The sequence below is a fragment of the Alligator mississippiensis genome, chromosome 3 (assembly GCF_030867095.1).
Source record: "Alligator mississippiensis isolate rAllMis1 chromosome 3, rAllMis1, whole genome shotgun sequence".
NCBI lineage: Eukaryota > Metazoa > Chordata > Crocodylia > Alligatoridae > Alligator > Alligator mississippiensis.
Genome location: NC_081826.1, coordinates 238,767,856 through 238,783,167, shown reverse-complemented (window position 1 = coordinate 238,783,167; position 15,312 = coordinate 238,767,856).

The following is a 15,312-nucleotide window of genomic DNA, read 5'->3' as shown; positions in this document are numbered from 1 at the left end:
CAAAAGTAATGCTCTTATAGTGCATTTTGAAAATAGTATTATTAGTATTTAGACAGCAAGCAAAATGTGTGAGCCAGTTTATAGAAATAGAGCAACGTTCAGTCTGGCCTAAGGTTTAGACACAGCAAAATGAGGTGAGAAGAAAAAAAAATGCAGATCAGGGAAGGAATGACTGAAAGAAACATAATCAGATCACCGCAGCTCTGTAAATATCTTAATAGCTAGGCTACAGATGCTAAAAAAGCACCTGTGTGTGCAAGAAAACCAGACATTGTGGGGTACAAATAGCTGGTATATCAGTAATTTTTTACGCCAATTCTGCAAACAGACATTCCTAGGTTTGCCTACATGAGCAGTCAATAAATATGATGAGACAATCTGTGCAGGTTTCATGCCTTAGTATGCAAAATTCTTTAATATAGATAAATTCTGGAACACATTATTCTCTTGTAAAAAATAAACAGCATCTAGGCTTAGAGAGAAACCAGCAGATGTGCATATAGTTCTATAGTAATTGCGTATGGATCCATTTTGTGGTAGTGCACTGATATAATTTCATCTTCTATCTATGTAAGCTCTTTGTCAGGCTTAGCTGGAAAAGTATTTTATCAAAAACAACAGACAGTGCTCAAATGTCTGGTTCATGTGACAGTTTTGAAAATGAAAACAACAATGTTGACAAATAAACATCCAAATATTCCCACACAGCATTTTCTTTGCACAAGGAATTTCATTCTAAGAAGTCATTGAAATGCATTCTAAATGAGCGGTTTTTTGGTTGGCTAGCCAGTTGACTGATTATACCATTGCTTACTGTCACTCTGTAATTGTATCTGACAGATCCTGCTTGTTAAAGTCTGGCTTACGAGCTTCCTTGTTATATTATCGTGTAGTTTCATATTTATATATTTTATATTTATATGTACAAAAACAGTTTCTAGAAACAAATGAATGCAGTTGGATGTTAATAGAAATCAGAAGTTGGTAACAATCTTCTGATAAACTGGAAAAAAAATCAGCAAAATTAAAATTCGTTCCATTCCAAAATAAACATTTCTTGAACTCCTTTAATTGGACTGGATTTTTTAAAAAGCTTTTTTTACAGTTGTTTTGCAATTCTGGTTTCTTTATTGCATTTCGCACACATTAAATATTTTGAATAGGCCTAATTCTGAAATCTTTATTTAGGGCCATGTTTTACCATATATTTTATAAGTGAAAATACACAGGTGCACAGCACATGTGCTGCACATGTAGGTGGTTCCTGAGCTGCTAATTAGCAGTGCAGGGTTTTTTTTGACACCAGGATCTCCTGCGCTGCTAATTAGGGTTTTTTTGACACCAGGACATCCTGGTATCAAAAAAACCCATGCCTAAAAAAAGCGGGTGATGCATGCAACAGGATCATGTGCTGCCCCAAAATGGAGCCTGGCTGGCTGGAGCCACACATGCATGGGCATTCCCCAGGGACAAGCAGCAGCGGCACTACTGTGTGCCACTGCTATTTGTCTCTGGGAAAACGCACATGCATGCTCATCTGGACGTGCCTACTGTCTCTTCCTGCTTTAAAGGTGATGACATATTTGAAAAGGTGGAAGGTGAAAATATTTGAAAAATCGTGGCACTCAGGTGAAGTACCTGAAGACTGGAAGAAGGCCAATATGGAACCCATCTTCAAGAAATGGCGGAGAGTAGACCTGGGAATTACAGGCCAATTAGCTTGACCTCAATCCCTGGTAAGATTCTTGAGAAAATTATCAAGGAGACCCTTCTGGATAAGCTGGCTGAGGGCAACATCCTGAGGGATAACCAGCAGGGGTTTGTCACGGGTAGGGCTTCCCTGACCACTCTCATCTCCTTCTATGGCCAGGTGACATATCACCTGGACAAGGAAGAAGAGATTGATGTCATATTCCTGGACTTTAAAAAAGCCTTTGATTTGGTGTTCCATGACCTCCTCATGGAAAAATTGGCCAACTGTGGCCTCAGCTACACTACAGTCTGATGGCTGGGAAATTGGTTCCAAGGTTAGACCCAGAGATTAGTGGTCAATGGCAGAGAGTCATTATGGTGCTCCATAACCAGTGGCGTCCCCCAAGGCTCTGTCTTTGGGCCGGTTCTCTTCAGCCTTATGAAGAGAGGCTGAGAGTCATGGAACTCTTGAGTCTGGAAAAGTGCAGGCTCAGGGGGGACCTGGTGGCTGCCCATAAGTACACAAGGGGTGTTCATCAGGATCTGGGAGAACATCTTTTCACCAGAGCGCCCCAAGGAAAAACAAGGACCAACAGTCATAAATTCCTACAAGACCTTTTTAGGCTGGACATAAGAAAAAAATTCTTTACTGTCTGAGCCCCCAAGACCTGGAATAGACTCCCTCCAGATGTCATGCAGGCACCTACTCCGGACTTATTCAAGAAACGCGCTTATCTTGCTGGGGTCCAGGGAAACAGTGCTGGCTTCTACCTTGGGGGTCTTTAAGAGGGGGCTTGATGATTACCTAGCTGGGGTCATTTGAGCCCAGTTTTCTCTCCTGCCCAAGGCAGGGGGTCAGACTAGAAGATCTGCAAGGTCCCTTCCGACCCTACATCTATGAATCTATGAAATCTATAACACGAGACCTGCAATTTATACCAAGTCAGACAAACATCTAATATGGCATCTTGTCTTGTCAGCAAGCAGTCGTGGAAGCTTTAGAATCAGGTGCAAAAAGTCTGCTACAATTAAGTTTTCCTTGAATCCGAGGCAGGTTCAGGATTTATGCTCTGAATCATAAGAGCTTATGTCTTACATAGCTTTCTATCCAGCTTTAACTGACTGTTCTCATGATCCAAATAAATGGCTAATATTTTTCTGACTCTATAAGGTTCAGTGATAACTTGCAGAAGTGAGTCCTACAGTTTAATTGTATATTGCATTCAAAGGCATTTCCTTTTATTCATTTTAAATATGTCACCTTTCCATTTAAATTCATGTCCTTTTTGTTTCTATGTTACAAGAAAGTGTAAATAAAAGCACTAGCTTCATCCTTTTTCTTTGTCTTTTCATGTATTTTGACATCTCCTCTCATTGTTTTCCCTCATTTTCCTGCTTCCTCAGTTTAAGTTACTCCTTTCTTAAACAAAACTTGCTTTTATTCCAGTTGATTAAATCTTGAATGGTGCTGAGGCAATGAAATCAATAGAATTATAGGTCCTCAGTGAATTTTTTGTCCATCTACCCTTAATGTGTGCTTGCACATGTATTTGCAAGTCCCTAAGTATTAGAGGGAATCTTCAGGAACAAAGCAGAATCTGTTTAGAAGAATCTGTATAGAAAGATAAACTTTTTAGTTTAATATTTAAAAAGTATATGTCATTTAAATGATTATTTTCTTGTGTACATTAACAACAAAGCATGCATTAAGACAAGCTTTGTTAGATATCTATGTTTCAGGTTTCTGCAACTGAATTTGAATCTTCTTAATGTAGGAGGTGAAAGATTAGCATTTGGATTACAGTTAGCAATAGGAACAGCAATTCTCAATAGATTACTACTGTCTTATCTGTTTCGTTGTGCTCACACTACATATACACATCATCATTGGCAGTCCTTCCATCTGAGGGTGACAGACATACGCATTGGAAGAAACAACAAACATTTAATAATCTTACTAGAGACAACAGAGAGTGTGGGACCGGGGGGGGGGAGAAAGTATAATTTTCAAACAAAGAATGTTCACAGTAATTTTAGATGGAAAATTTCTTCTTCAAGAATTACCCATTTATGCTAATTAGATTGCAGTTGTGTGACAAATCCATGTGGTGCGTGGGATTTTTGACACAAAATATATAGACAAAGTCCTGACTAGAATAATTTGCAAGGCAAATATATATTTTTGCTTTCTGAAACTGAGGAAAAAGGGTGGTGAAGTCAGTGCACCTCAGAAATGTTGTCTACATAACTGGGCAAGTCTTTCTCTGTGCTAAACCTGAATAAATGATCATAAGGCAGGGGATTTTGATGGTTATGGGATAGTAAGAAATCTTCCTCCACAGGCTGCTCATTACTACTGTAGGTCATGAGTTGATGTTGTCTCTTCAGGCTTTACTGGTCCAACTGTTGCTCCCAATGTATAGTCATCTGTGTTACTATGAATACATTTTCCACTAAGCATAGTTCTGAAAAGGACACCCTCCTTTGACAATTTTGGGGACTTTTGCTGATATTGATGTAGAAGTGGAAAACACTGGTGTCAGAACTGGATTCATTTGCAAGGTACATATAGACTTAAAAAAAAAGGCTCATTTGAACCTAGCAACCCACAGGGGTGTTGTGGTTTAGGGTTGCCAATTTCTATAGGCAACCATACACAAGGGAGTGATGTGGTTAACATCACATCCAACTGCCTTTGACCACCTCGAGCCCAAATAACCAGGCGTTAACTTACAGATGGGTCAACTGGGGGTAGGTTTGGAGAAACATCTGGGGAAACGAGAGTGAAGCTCAAACTCACAGCTGTTGGGTTCATCAAGCTTTAACCACTGTCACTGTGTCTGTATATTTTGACTAGAAATGGGTAATTCATATCAAAAGACAGTATTCCTATAACAAAAATATTTAACATGCAAGATCATTTCACATTGGTCATAGGAAGCAGGTCTAAACCTGTAACAGAACAGAAGTTCAGCACACAGACTGGTTTAAAAATGGCAGAACCTGGATGGATAGACCTGGATGGATGTAGTATAAGAATTCATCAGTTTAGGTTAGATTGATTACTGAAGTTCAGTCCTAGACCCCTCCTGACTCGTGTCAGTTTGCAGTTCCCCAGCATCCCAGGAGCCTTTGTTGGCTCCCTTGCTAACCCCTACTGATGCAGCAAAGCCTCTGCTCCCCAGCCCTGCATCCTGCCTGTGCCTGTCAGTCAGGCCTGCCCAAGCTCACCTCCTGCCAGCACAGTTAGTGGGGTGAGGGCTGCGTGGCAGGGCCTTCCTCTTTCCCTGCTGCCTGGCCAGCAAACTTCTCTCCACAGGCCTGCCCCCCTCACTAGCTGTTAGCAGTGGAGGGAAGTGGGGGGGGAAGTTGAGCCCCCTGCCACTTGCCCCCACCCTGAGCTGTGCCTGAACAGTTAGGGGGCTGCATGGCAGGATTTCATAGACATTAGGGCTGGAAGGGACCTCGGAAGATCATCGAGTCCAGCCCCCCGCCCAAAGGGCAGGACGTCAGCTGGGGTCATAGGATCCCAGCAAGATAAGCATCCAGTTTCATCTTGAAGGTGTTCAATGAAGGCGCTTGAACAACCTCCGGCGGCAGGCTGTTCCAGACCTTGGGGGCTCGGACAGTAAAGAAATTCTTCCTTATGTCCAGCCTGAAACGATCTTGTAGTAGTTTGTGACCATTCGTCCTCGTCATCCCTTGGGGCGCTCTGGTGAACAAACATTCCCCCAGATACTGGTGGTCACCCCTGATAAACTTGTAGGTGGCCATCAGATCACCCCTGAGCCTGCGCTTTTCCAGGCTAAAGAGCCCCAGGGCTCTCAGCCTGTCATCGTAGGGTCTGCTTCCCTGACCCCTGATCATGCGCGTGGCTCTTCTCTGGACTCTCTCAAGCTTCTCCACATCCTTTTTGAATTGTGGAGCCCAAAACTGGACGCAGTACTCCAGCTGCGGCCTCACTAAGGCCGAGTACAGGGGGAGAATGACGTCCCGGGATTTGCTTGAGAAGCATCTATGGATGCAAGCCAGCGTTTTGGTCGCTTTACTAGCCGCAGCATCGCATTGCAGGCTCATGTTCATCTTGTGGTCAATGATGACCCCCAAGTCTCTTTCTTCCATAGTGCTAACCAACATAGCACTGCCGAGCCTATAAGGATGCTGCGGGTTTTTCTTCCCAAGATGGAGAACCTTGCATTTATCGGCGTTGAACACCATCAGATTCTCATCTGCCTACTTGCTGAGCCTGTCCAGGTCAGCCTGGATCACCCGCCTGTCTTCTGGCGTGGATGCTTTGCCCCAAAGTTTGGTGTCATCGGCGAACTTGGCCAGTCCGCTTCTGACTCCAGTGTCCACATCGTTAATGAAGATGTTGAACAGTATGGGTCCAAGGACAGAGCCCTGGGGGACCCCACTGGTCACAGGACACCACGATGAGTGACTTCCATCAATTACTACCCTCTGGGTCCGACCCCGGAGCCAATTTTCCAGCCAGTGGATCGTGGGGGACCCAAGGCGACAATTGGCCAGTTTCTCCAAGAGACGATCATGGGACACCAGATCGAAGGCTTTTTTGAAGTCAAGATATATGACATCAATCTCATCTCCCTTGTCCAGGTGATAGGTCACCTGGTCGTAGAAGGAAATGAGATTGGTCAAGCAAGACCTACCCGCAACAAACCCGTGCTGGCTATCCCTTAAGATGTCCAGTCCTCCACCCCACTGTCCAACCACCTGATAGCTGCAGGCAGGAGTTGCAGCTCAGAGCCACATGGCTGTGTACCATGCCAGGAACCAGAGAACAGAGCCCCTCACTATGTGGGCCCCCCCAGCTTGCTGGCTTGGGTCTGGGTGGGGGCCGTGCTGGGTCTGCACAGCAGGGGCTCTGCTCCCCACCCCTGGTTCCTGGCATGGTGGATAGCGCTTGAGCAACAGCTCATGGCTGCAGCTGTCAGCCAGGCTGGGAACTGGGAACGGGGGATGGGGGAACGGAGCCCCCCTCTGTGTGTCCCTGGCCCTAAGCCAGAACAGTGAGGGGCTCTGCACAGTGCAGGGCTCTGTTCCTCTTCCCCTCCCCCTCTGCCTGCCCAATCACCTCAGAGCTGCAGCCAGGAGCCACAGCTCATTGCCCCATGGCTATTCACCACTCTGGGATTTGGGGGTGAGGGAGCAGAGCCCCTGTTATGTGGATCTGGCCCTGAGGCAGCACAGTGAGTAGGGGAGCGTGTGCGGCAGAGTGCTCCATTCCCCCACCCCCAGTTCTCATGTGGCTCCAAGCTGTAGCTTCTGCCTGCAGCTGTGAGGTGGTGGTTGTGTAGGGGGAATGGAGAAATGGGGAGCTGTTCTGGCTGGGTGTGGGGTGGCTAGGTTCATGCAGTGGGGGCCTCTGCATTCCCCCCTTACCCCTCTGACTGCTGCCACTGGCTGCCAACAGCTGGTGGGAGCAGAGCAGGGCTGGGGAGAGGTTCTGTGCTGGATCCCCCCCATCCCTGTGGCTGACAGCAGAGGGTTGGGAGCATGTGCCAGCTGCCAATCAGGGATGGCCCCCACTCTGCAGTTAGCATGCTGGAGATTACTGTGCTTGGCAATCTCCAGCATGCTGGGAGGCACCCCTCGCTTTCTGGTCATGGCCAGTGCAGACACCTGCCTGCCTCCCTCTACTGAAGGGCAAACATATGTTCCCTTCACTTCTGATCCAATCTATGCAGCATTGAGAAACCTGCACAGATCAATTCTTCCTTGGGCTTTTTGAATGTCTGTACTTAGCCAAATGGATTGTAAGCAACTCTTTCACTCACCTGGTACCATGTAGTGGGCTGCTTTCTTTTCAGCAATTTATTTCTAATGTTCTTTTAACAATAGCAAGAGGGGAAGAATTTGTAAAATTTCATTAAGAGGCCAAAATAACATTGACAGCAACACATTTAGTGATATTTTGCTTCCCGCTGCTAAGCACAAAGAACTGATTACATTGAGAAATATAGTGACCACCTGATAAGCTCTGAGGGAGCTATCTGCACATACTTCAATACCTAAATTGAACCCTTGGCTTTAGCCAAATCAATGGGAGTTTTGCCATTGACCTCAGTGGAACCAGCCAGCATTTCACTTGCAGGCTTTACTTTATTATTTTTTGTAGACTCATAAAGCACTCATGCTTTGAGTTAAACAGTAGGAAGATGGATGACCAATTTATTAGGAAATGATATAACCCCTCTATATACCTAACACATGCTAAATATCACACATGCACTATATAAATTATTGGTAGTTTATTAATAACCTGTGTCACTTTAATCTGTTGCTATTGAACTGTGGAATCACAACTTAAGTTCCCAGTATGTTTTTTTTATTAATAATGGGCAGAAGAGTAAAATATTACATCAAAGATGTGCTAAAAATAATGTATTTTATTTGTGGCCAAATGCTACTGGTTACTGGGTGCATAAACATAAAATTAAGGCCCAAATTCAGGGAGAAAGTAAATGATCGCATGATGGTTTTCTAAACGCACAGGTTGAACGGGTTTACTTAAAGGTACTAGGTTATACTGCTTTAGTTTAAACTTGTTTAACTTTGGCTGCTTGCAGACTTTAAAAAAAAAAAAAAAAGAAGAAGAAATGTGCTTTACCAGAGAACAGTGCATTACTTCGATCCGGATCTACAGTCCCTGCATATATTGGGCACTTCAGTGGGGCTTTTTGGCACTTTTATCTAAAGATGAGTCAATCAGCTATTAGATAAGTGCCAACCCCCCCCCCCCCGCACTAATCTATACAGATGTCAGGTGAACCGGGTCTAGCTTAGGCACTGCCTCTTCTGGGCATGTGCTGAGCTTGGTGCAGGAACGTGTAAAGCACCATATTTTTTTCTTTTTAACATCTGCAAGTAGCCTTCTGTGTCTTGGCAGCCTTTTTGTCACTGACCTTTTTGTCACCAGTAGCATTTGTCACTGGCCAGAAAGTGAGGGTCACTGATGCATGCCTCCCAAATTGCCTAGGGCTGAGTGTTGGCCATCCTTGATTGGCTGCTGGCAAACCCCCCCCAAATGTTGGTTTACATTTGTCTTGTTTTGGTTTAGTTTGCCCCCAATTAACATAACTCAGGATTAAGCTGTTAAGAGAGTGTTAATGTACAGAGTAGCACCATATTAATTAAACTAGTTTAATTCCACTGATTTAATCTGAGGCAAACCTCTGTAGAGCTCTTCATTGACTCTAGCCTCTTTCATTGAGACCTAAACTACGGTTGTTTAACATTCCCATACTGTGGACTAAGGGTGCAGCTAGAAGTGACAATTTTTGCCTGATCTGTCCCCTGAAAGAGCTCTATAGCTACGACCCGACAGAAGGGCATAGCTGCAAAGCACTTCGAAAGGGCCTGGCCCTGCAAAAATCTGAATCCTCATTGCATGAGTGTTCAGATGGAGATGTTTCAAAACATAGCATCTTCAATAACTTCTGTCTGCACTGCCTCCTAGCCTGTCACTTTTTTTCAGAATGAGAGAGGGAAAAGGGAGTAGTGGGAGTTTGGTCTGGGTTTTTTTCAGCTGGCACTAGAGGGTGAGGTGAGTGGATTGGAGAGGGGGACAGGACAGGGGGGTGGGGCTCCAATCCACCCACCCCATCCTCTAGCACTGGCAGGGGAGCTGCTAGAACAAGCTCCCTCTACTCACCTTCCCTGCTCCCATTCTGAAAATAGTGTGGACTGGGCAGGAGAAGGGGCCGTTGCTACGGGAAACCAGCAGTAGGCTCCCAGCCAGCAGCTAGATTCCTCTACCCCATGGACCCAACAGTGAACTTCTGTTTGGTCTGGGGGATCGCTGTCACTCAGAACACTTCCTGCAAAGTGTTCTGAGTTAGAGTGGGGAGCCACACTTCTGTCTGCACCCTACAAGACTGCACATAGGGAGTTATGGTAGAGCAACTGACATGTAATAAAATCCTGCCTCCTCTTACCTCTTAATAGTAATTCTTTTATTTTCCCATACCTATCCTTACTTCATTTTAAGTGTGGCTTATTTCAGTTCAGATTAAAGAGAGGTAGGTAGCTGTGTTAGTCTGAAATCAGGTGAAAGCCACTTCTAAACCAAAAGAATTATCCATCTAGAGTTTTTCACCTGTTATATCTTGTGGCTCCAATGTGGTGGAGAGATTAGACTAGCTTGGGAGAGGATCACATAGTTTACATGGCTGGTAACTTTTATTGTTCTGAAAAAGAACCAAACTGAAGACAAATATGGTGCCTAAGGAGGCAAGCAGTAAATAAACATTTAAAGAAATGGTACCATATAGAATGGCTAATGTAAAATACATCACAGCACCAGTTTAACTAAATCCATTTAAAATCATATTAGTGCAATTTCATTGTGTAGACAGAGTTTTTGTGCAACTAAAACCGGGTTTGAGTTACTGTTATTCACAGCAACTCATTGATTGGGTGCACCAGCTTAAACAATGTGCCCCATTTGAGAGCTGTCCGAAAGTAAGTCCCCAGGAAAGGTCCCCAGGATTTTGTCACTAACTTTTTACTTTGGATTTTTGAAAGGCAACCTCGAGGCTTTAGCAGCAGAAGGATAAAGTGCACGTGAAACAGGGAACACAGCCGGAACTTCAAAATAGCACTTTAGGTGCTTTTCATTTTTTTAAAGCACTGGAGGAAGAAGAAAGCAGCCAAAAAGCTTCCAAAGAGTGAATCAAAGGAAGAAGGCTTGACAATAACAGTAAAAAGGAAATGGATATTGCATTTTTTTTACCTTGAGTGTCTCCAGGCCTCTACAAATATTTGTGCTGGCTCAGGTAGAATGCTAATTAGTGTAGTCTGTTATTACAGGAAGTAATAATTACCCAAAAAGGTATTTTGAAATCTCTTAAAATTCTTATCAGTGCTTGTCACTGGCCCAGATCTCTGGGTATAGCTGACCTGAGCAGAGGTAGGCAGGAAGGAAAGGATGCTTCTTAATGATTCACAGCCATAGCAAAGGAGCTCAGTTTCCCTATTGTAGCAAATGTTTTGGCCCTCAGCTTGTTCCCAGTCACCTGTATAGACTTCTGTGCAGGGAGCCCTGCAGACCAGGGTCCTGTGCAGGATGTGTCCCCCCATTCTGTGCATCCCCCACATTCTGATTTATGCAGTAGAACTATGCCAGGGACCCTCTGCAGCTGTGAAGACCAAAGCAGGGATTTCCCTTATGATGGAAAGGGGCATACGTTTTGTAAAATGAGAAATACCCATATTGAAGTCAATAGAGCTTACTTTGATTTGCAGTAGCAATCCCTTGGGTCCACTTATTCTCTTCCTGCAACATTCTCTAGTCTAGCTGATCCCATGATTAGTCAGCAATTTTCAAGGTATGTTGTCATGCTGTTGGGCATTGGTAACTGAAGTCCATGGATTTTACTTGCTCTTCCCCAAAGTTTGACAGCTGCTTTAATACTGAGTTCTGGCCAGGGGACTGCACATTGATGCAGGGGTTTCTCACTGGGCATTCTTCTTGTTGCTGTGTTGGAAATGAGAGATGACTGAAGCTGAAAGTACTACAAGTGGCAGTGGAGTGAGGACTCTGGGCAGAGCAATATGTATGTAGGTTGTCTTCTGCCAGGGAATAAAGCAAGGTCAATGGCAAAATAGGATAGAGAACTGGGTTGGGTTTGGATTAGTAGACTATTATTTATTGATCATTTTGACTGCTCTTGGCCATGTGTTTCACTGTAGATGCTTTACATTAGTAAAAAGAAAAAAGTCAAATTAATTTGTGATCTTTCCCTGTACCTTGAAGCATGATTCTCCTCCTGATGGGACCGGTGGATGGTGATGAGTGAAAGGTGTTGGTGTCTGCATTTGAAATGGGTTAAGAAAACTCATTTGTCACAAACAGTTAAATCTCTAAGGAAGAGACAACTTTCCTTGGATATGCTAAACAGAGAATGCGTCTTAAGTCTCTGACTATATGGCATACATTGTGTACCTTACATTATTTTTGTAGTTTTTTTTTTGAATCTTTTCTAAGTTTACATTGTTGTCTTTTGAAGTGTGGACACCAGAACTAACATAGGATTCCAGTGATGGTAACATTACTGCTATATAAAACTGCTAATGCTAATCTTCCTGCCATTATCCTTACTTAACACTCCAGTAATGTTTGCGATACCCGCAAATTTTATGAAGTGTTATTTACTTCGAAAGAATTTGATATCACTATTTCAGTGTTACAGAACAACACATGATCTTAGCCAAAAGACCAAGTCTCATAGATGTCCCATAGACCAATTTTAATTTGTGCCTTCCATTAAGAACTGTCCATCTTAAGAAAGAATTATGGCTTTTAGTCATAGCTTGTAATGAAGGCTCTGGAGGGACGTTTTCTTCCCACAGTCTGAGTTAGAATTCCTCCTAGGGGCTCCTGGGAATATTTGCTGCAGTGGGATGCCAGCACTATTTTAACAGAGCACAGTACACTACTCTTCACAAGTGGCATACAAGCAGGTGGCATACAGATAATTCCTTGCTCCAGGGGAATAAGGTGGAAACAGAAGAAGGGATGAAACCCAAGCTTTTTTACTAGATCATGAATAAGAGGTAAAGAAGTATGTGAAAGCCTCCCACTTGCCAGCGATAGATCAGCCACTACCTGTCTTCCTTTTCTACTCTCTTTCAATGCTCACCTGCTATGCCTTTGATGTTAAGAAAAAAAACAAAGAAAGCAAAATAAGTATTGGGAGGTGAGATCTTTCACTTGCTTAATATTTGGGTAATGGCCAGGGGCCTCTTCACAGTGCTTCTCTGCCCCTACACCACACCACAGAGCCAATCTAGGCCAATGGTTTCATTTGACACTGTCCTCACAGCAAGCACATAAAGGTGACTGGAAACAGCTTATTTGTCCATGCTATTCTGTACATTAGCTGCCACTAGGTCTCTAAATAGAGACTTTGCTTAGCCCCTTTTATCCCTGGCATTAACACCCTTTATCTTTTCATTCTTGAACAAGTCCATGCATATATGCATAACTCACATGGTTTACTTGGGCCCCGCTAAATATCTGGCCCTGTACATTAATTCATTCCTACAATCCAAACATCCCTTTGCAGGATAATACATCTTCCTTATCCCATCATGACCAGTCTGTCAGCAACTCGTCCGCCACCCTCACATTCCCCACATCATGTTTGGGTTTTCACCAAGCCGTAGGCCTTTAGCTCCAGTCCCCCTATATTTTCTAGTTCTCTAGCTCAGAAGCTTGTGGCTTTGCCAATTGCAACCAATCACCATTGCCTAGTAGGGCCCTCTCAGTTCTCCTACTAATTCCCCACACTAGATAGCAAGATCTCCCTACTTGAAGATTCTCAGGAGGCCAACTATGCTCCTCTTTCCCTCAGTAGGTAACCCAGGTGTGCAGGACTCACCAGAGATTGCAGTTCCCTCACACCAATGAAGGATTCCCATGCCATCTCTTTGCCAGAAGTAAGTGTATCTCTTTTTACCTTAGTTGCTGGGCTGTCTCCTAGTCTTCATGCCAATTAACCCAATTGATCTGCCATGCCTCCGTGTGGCTTGCAAGAGCTGAAGGTCTTTTGTGTATCCCCTCCCCAAGGCACCTGACCCTCTGGGCTGACTCAGGTTTTAACTTCCAGGTTTCATCCTTGATCCAATGAGAAGTCAATTCTGCTCCTCCATGTTTCCTTGCCATCAGCTGAGCAAGGTGTAGTCAAAAACACCTGGGATCCTGACAGCATGTGCAGCCCTGCTCTTTAATTTGCCTTTTATGTACAGGTAAGTTTTCCTTTCTCTAATGGGAGTTGGGGAAAATTCTCTATGTTGTAACAGGCAACAGAGTATGTGCCCTGTTACAAAGTATAAAAACCTTATTGCTTCTTAGAACATCATGTGTGTCCTGACAGCTTAGTTAGCGAAAATAGTCACAGCACATATAAAGTACATGTTGGGCTAAATGCAGGGCTTCAGGATTTGTCCTTTATTCAATCAGAACTCAGTGCTCCAGTTCAGAATGATTGAAGCCTAACTGGCTTCAGAATGACTGACAGTGGGAAAAAAGGCGATACTGCCAGAAGACAGAATATCTCTCGGGCATATTCATAGCTTGTGCAGAAACTAAGCTGCAGTCCCAAGTCTATTCTTCATGGGATGCATAGAAATAAATGGGGGAACTCATGGCCATTTACACTGGAGTTCCAACATAGTCAAACATTGCCTTCCCACAGTACAAGTACTAACCAACTAAAAAGGAAGGACTGGTTGAACAATGCCTGAATGTCTCCTAATGTACCTCTTATAAAATAATGAATCAGCAACTCACAAAGGAACCTGTTAGGCAGATTTATATACAGGCTGTAGTCCTAGCCAGCAAATATATGACAGGCAACCAGCTATGATAAGTTCCGCAAGGGAAGTTCAGAGTGACTTGCCTCATGGGGTGAAAGGTGCCAACCTAGTTGTTTCTGCGAATCCCTTCTACCATTGAGTTTGTCCAGACCACTCATTTTAGTATATTAGTTATCATTGGCCAGGCTAAAATAACTGTGAGAAAATTTTGTAGAGACACAGAGGATAAATGTATCACTTTTCTGGGTTTCCATAGCACCTTTTCGTGCCTACCATTTGCCATGACTCTCGACTCACTTCTGGCACATCTTTATTTGCTTGTACTGAGCTAAATGCCAACATGTCTCATGTATGCTCCCCTGAGCCTTACATCTTTGGGATATATGGTTTTTTCTTGTTTGTCCCTGTCCTTGCAATGTGCTGGAAGGGAAAATCTCTTTGCGCACCAAATGAAGGATTGCTATGACCAAAGCTGGTACTACTTTAAACCCTGAGTGTCAGCTATGTAAGTTTTTAAAACTGAGGAATTGTGTAAGGGGCTTACACGTATCTCTGATGCTGATTTACCTTCACCCTACATCAGTCTGTGTAGACATCACATTCTTGTCAGTGTAGGACAGTGTTTGAAAGGTGAACTGTTCTACTGTTGTCCTGAATAATATGTTGGCTGTGCTTTCAGAGGAGAACAAAGGTGGAGGGAAAGTCTAATTTTTACCAAGTTGTTCTTTTGCGAGCAAAGATGCATTCATTATAAAAGGAAGGAATCATGTACATGCTCAAAGATAGTGCTTGCTTTAGGAAAAGCATTAGACTGAACAGGGGACACTGCAACAGCTAAAAAACTGCAGAGAGAGAGAGCAAAGTCCTTAACGTGTATCTCAGAATGCAAGAGTCTAGTATATTCTGTCTCAGTAATGGATGACTATTTTGTTATAAAGCCCTTATACTGATGTATTAATATTGAACAAAATTAATCTAATAGTATAACAAGACTGACTGTGATGAGGAATACATATAGGTTTACTGGGAGTTATGCATCTGTTTTGTAGCTTTGGACTGCAGACTATATTATTTTCACGTTTAACCTACTAAATGTTTTCAGCCCTCATGGACTGAAATTGGATAAACAAGGTACTGCCTTTCACATGTTTAACATGGAACTGTATTATATGGTATATGGCTTCAGAAATTTCAAGTAAAAATTCTCAGTAATATTAATAAGAGTCTATCCTGTATGGCTTATAAAGACATCATGGCTAAACTAATAGCCAAAACAAA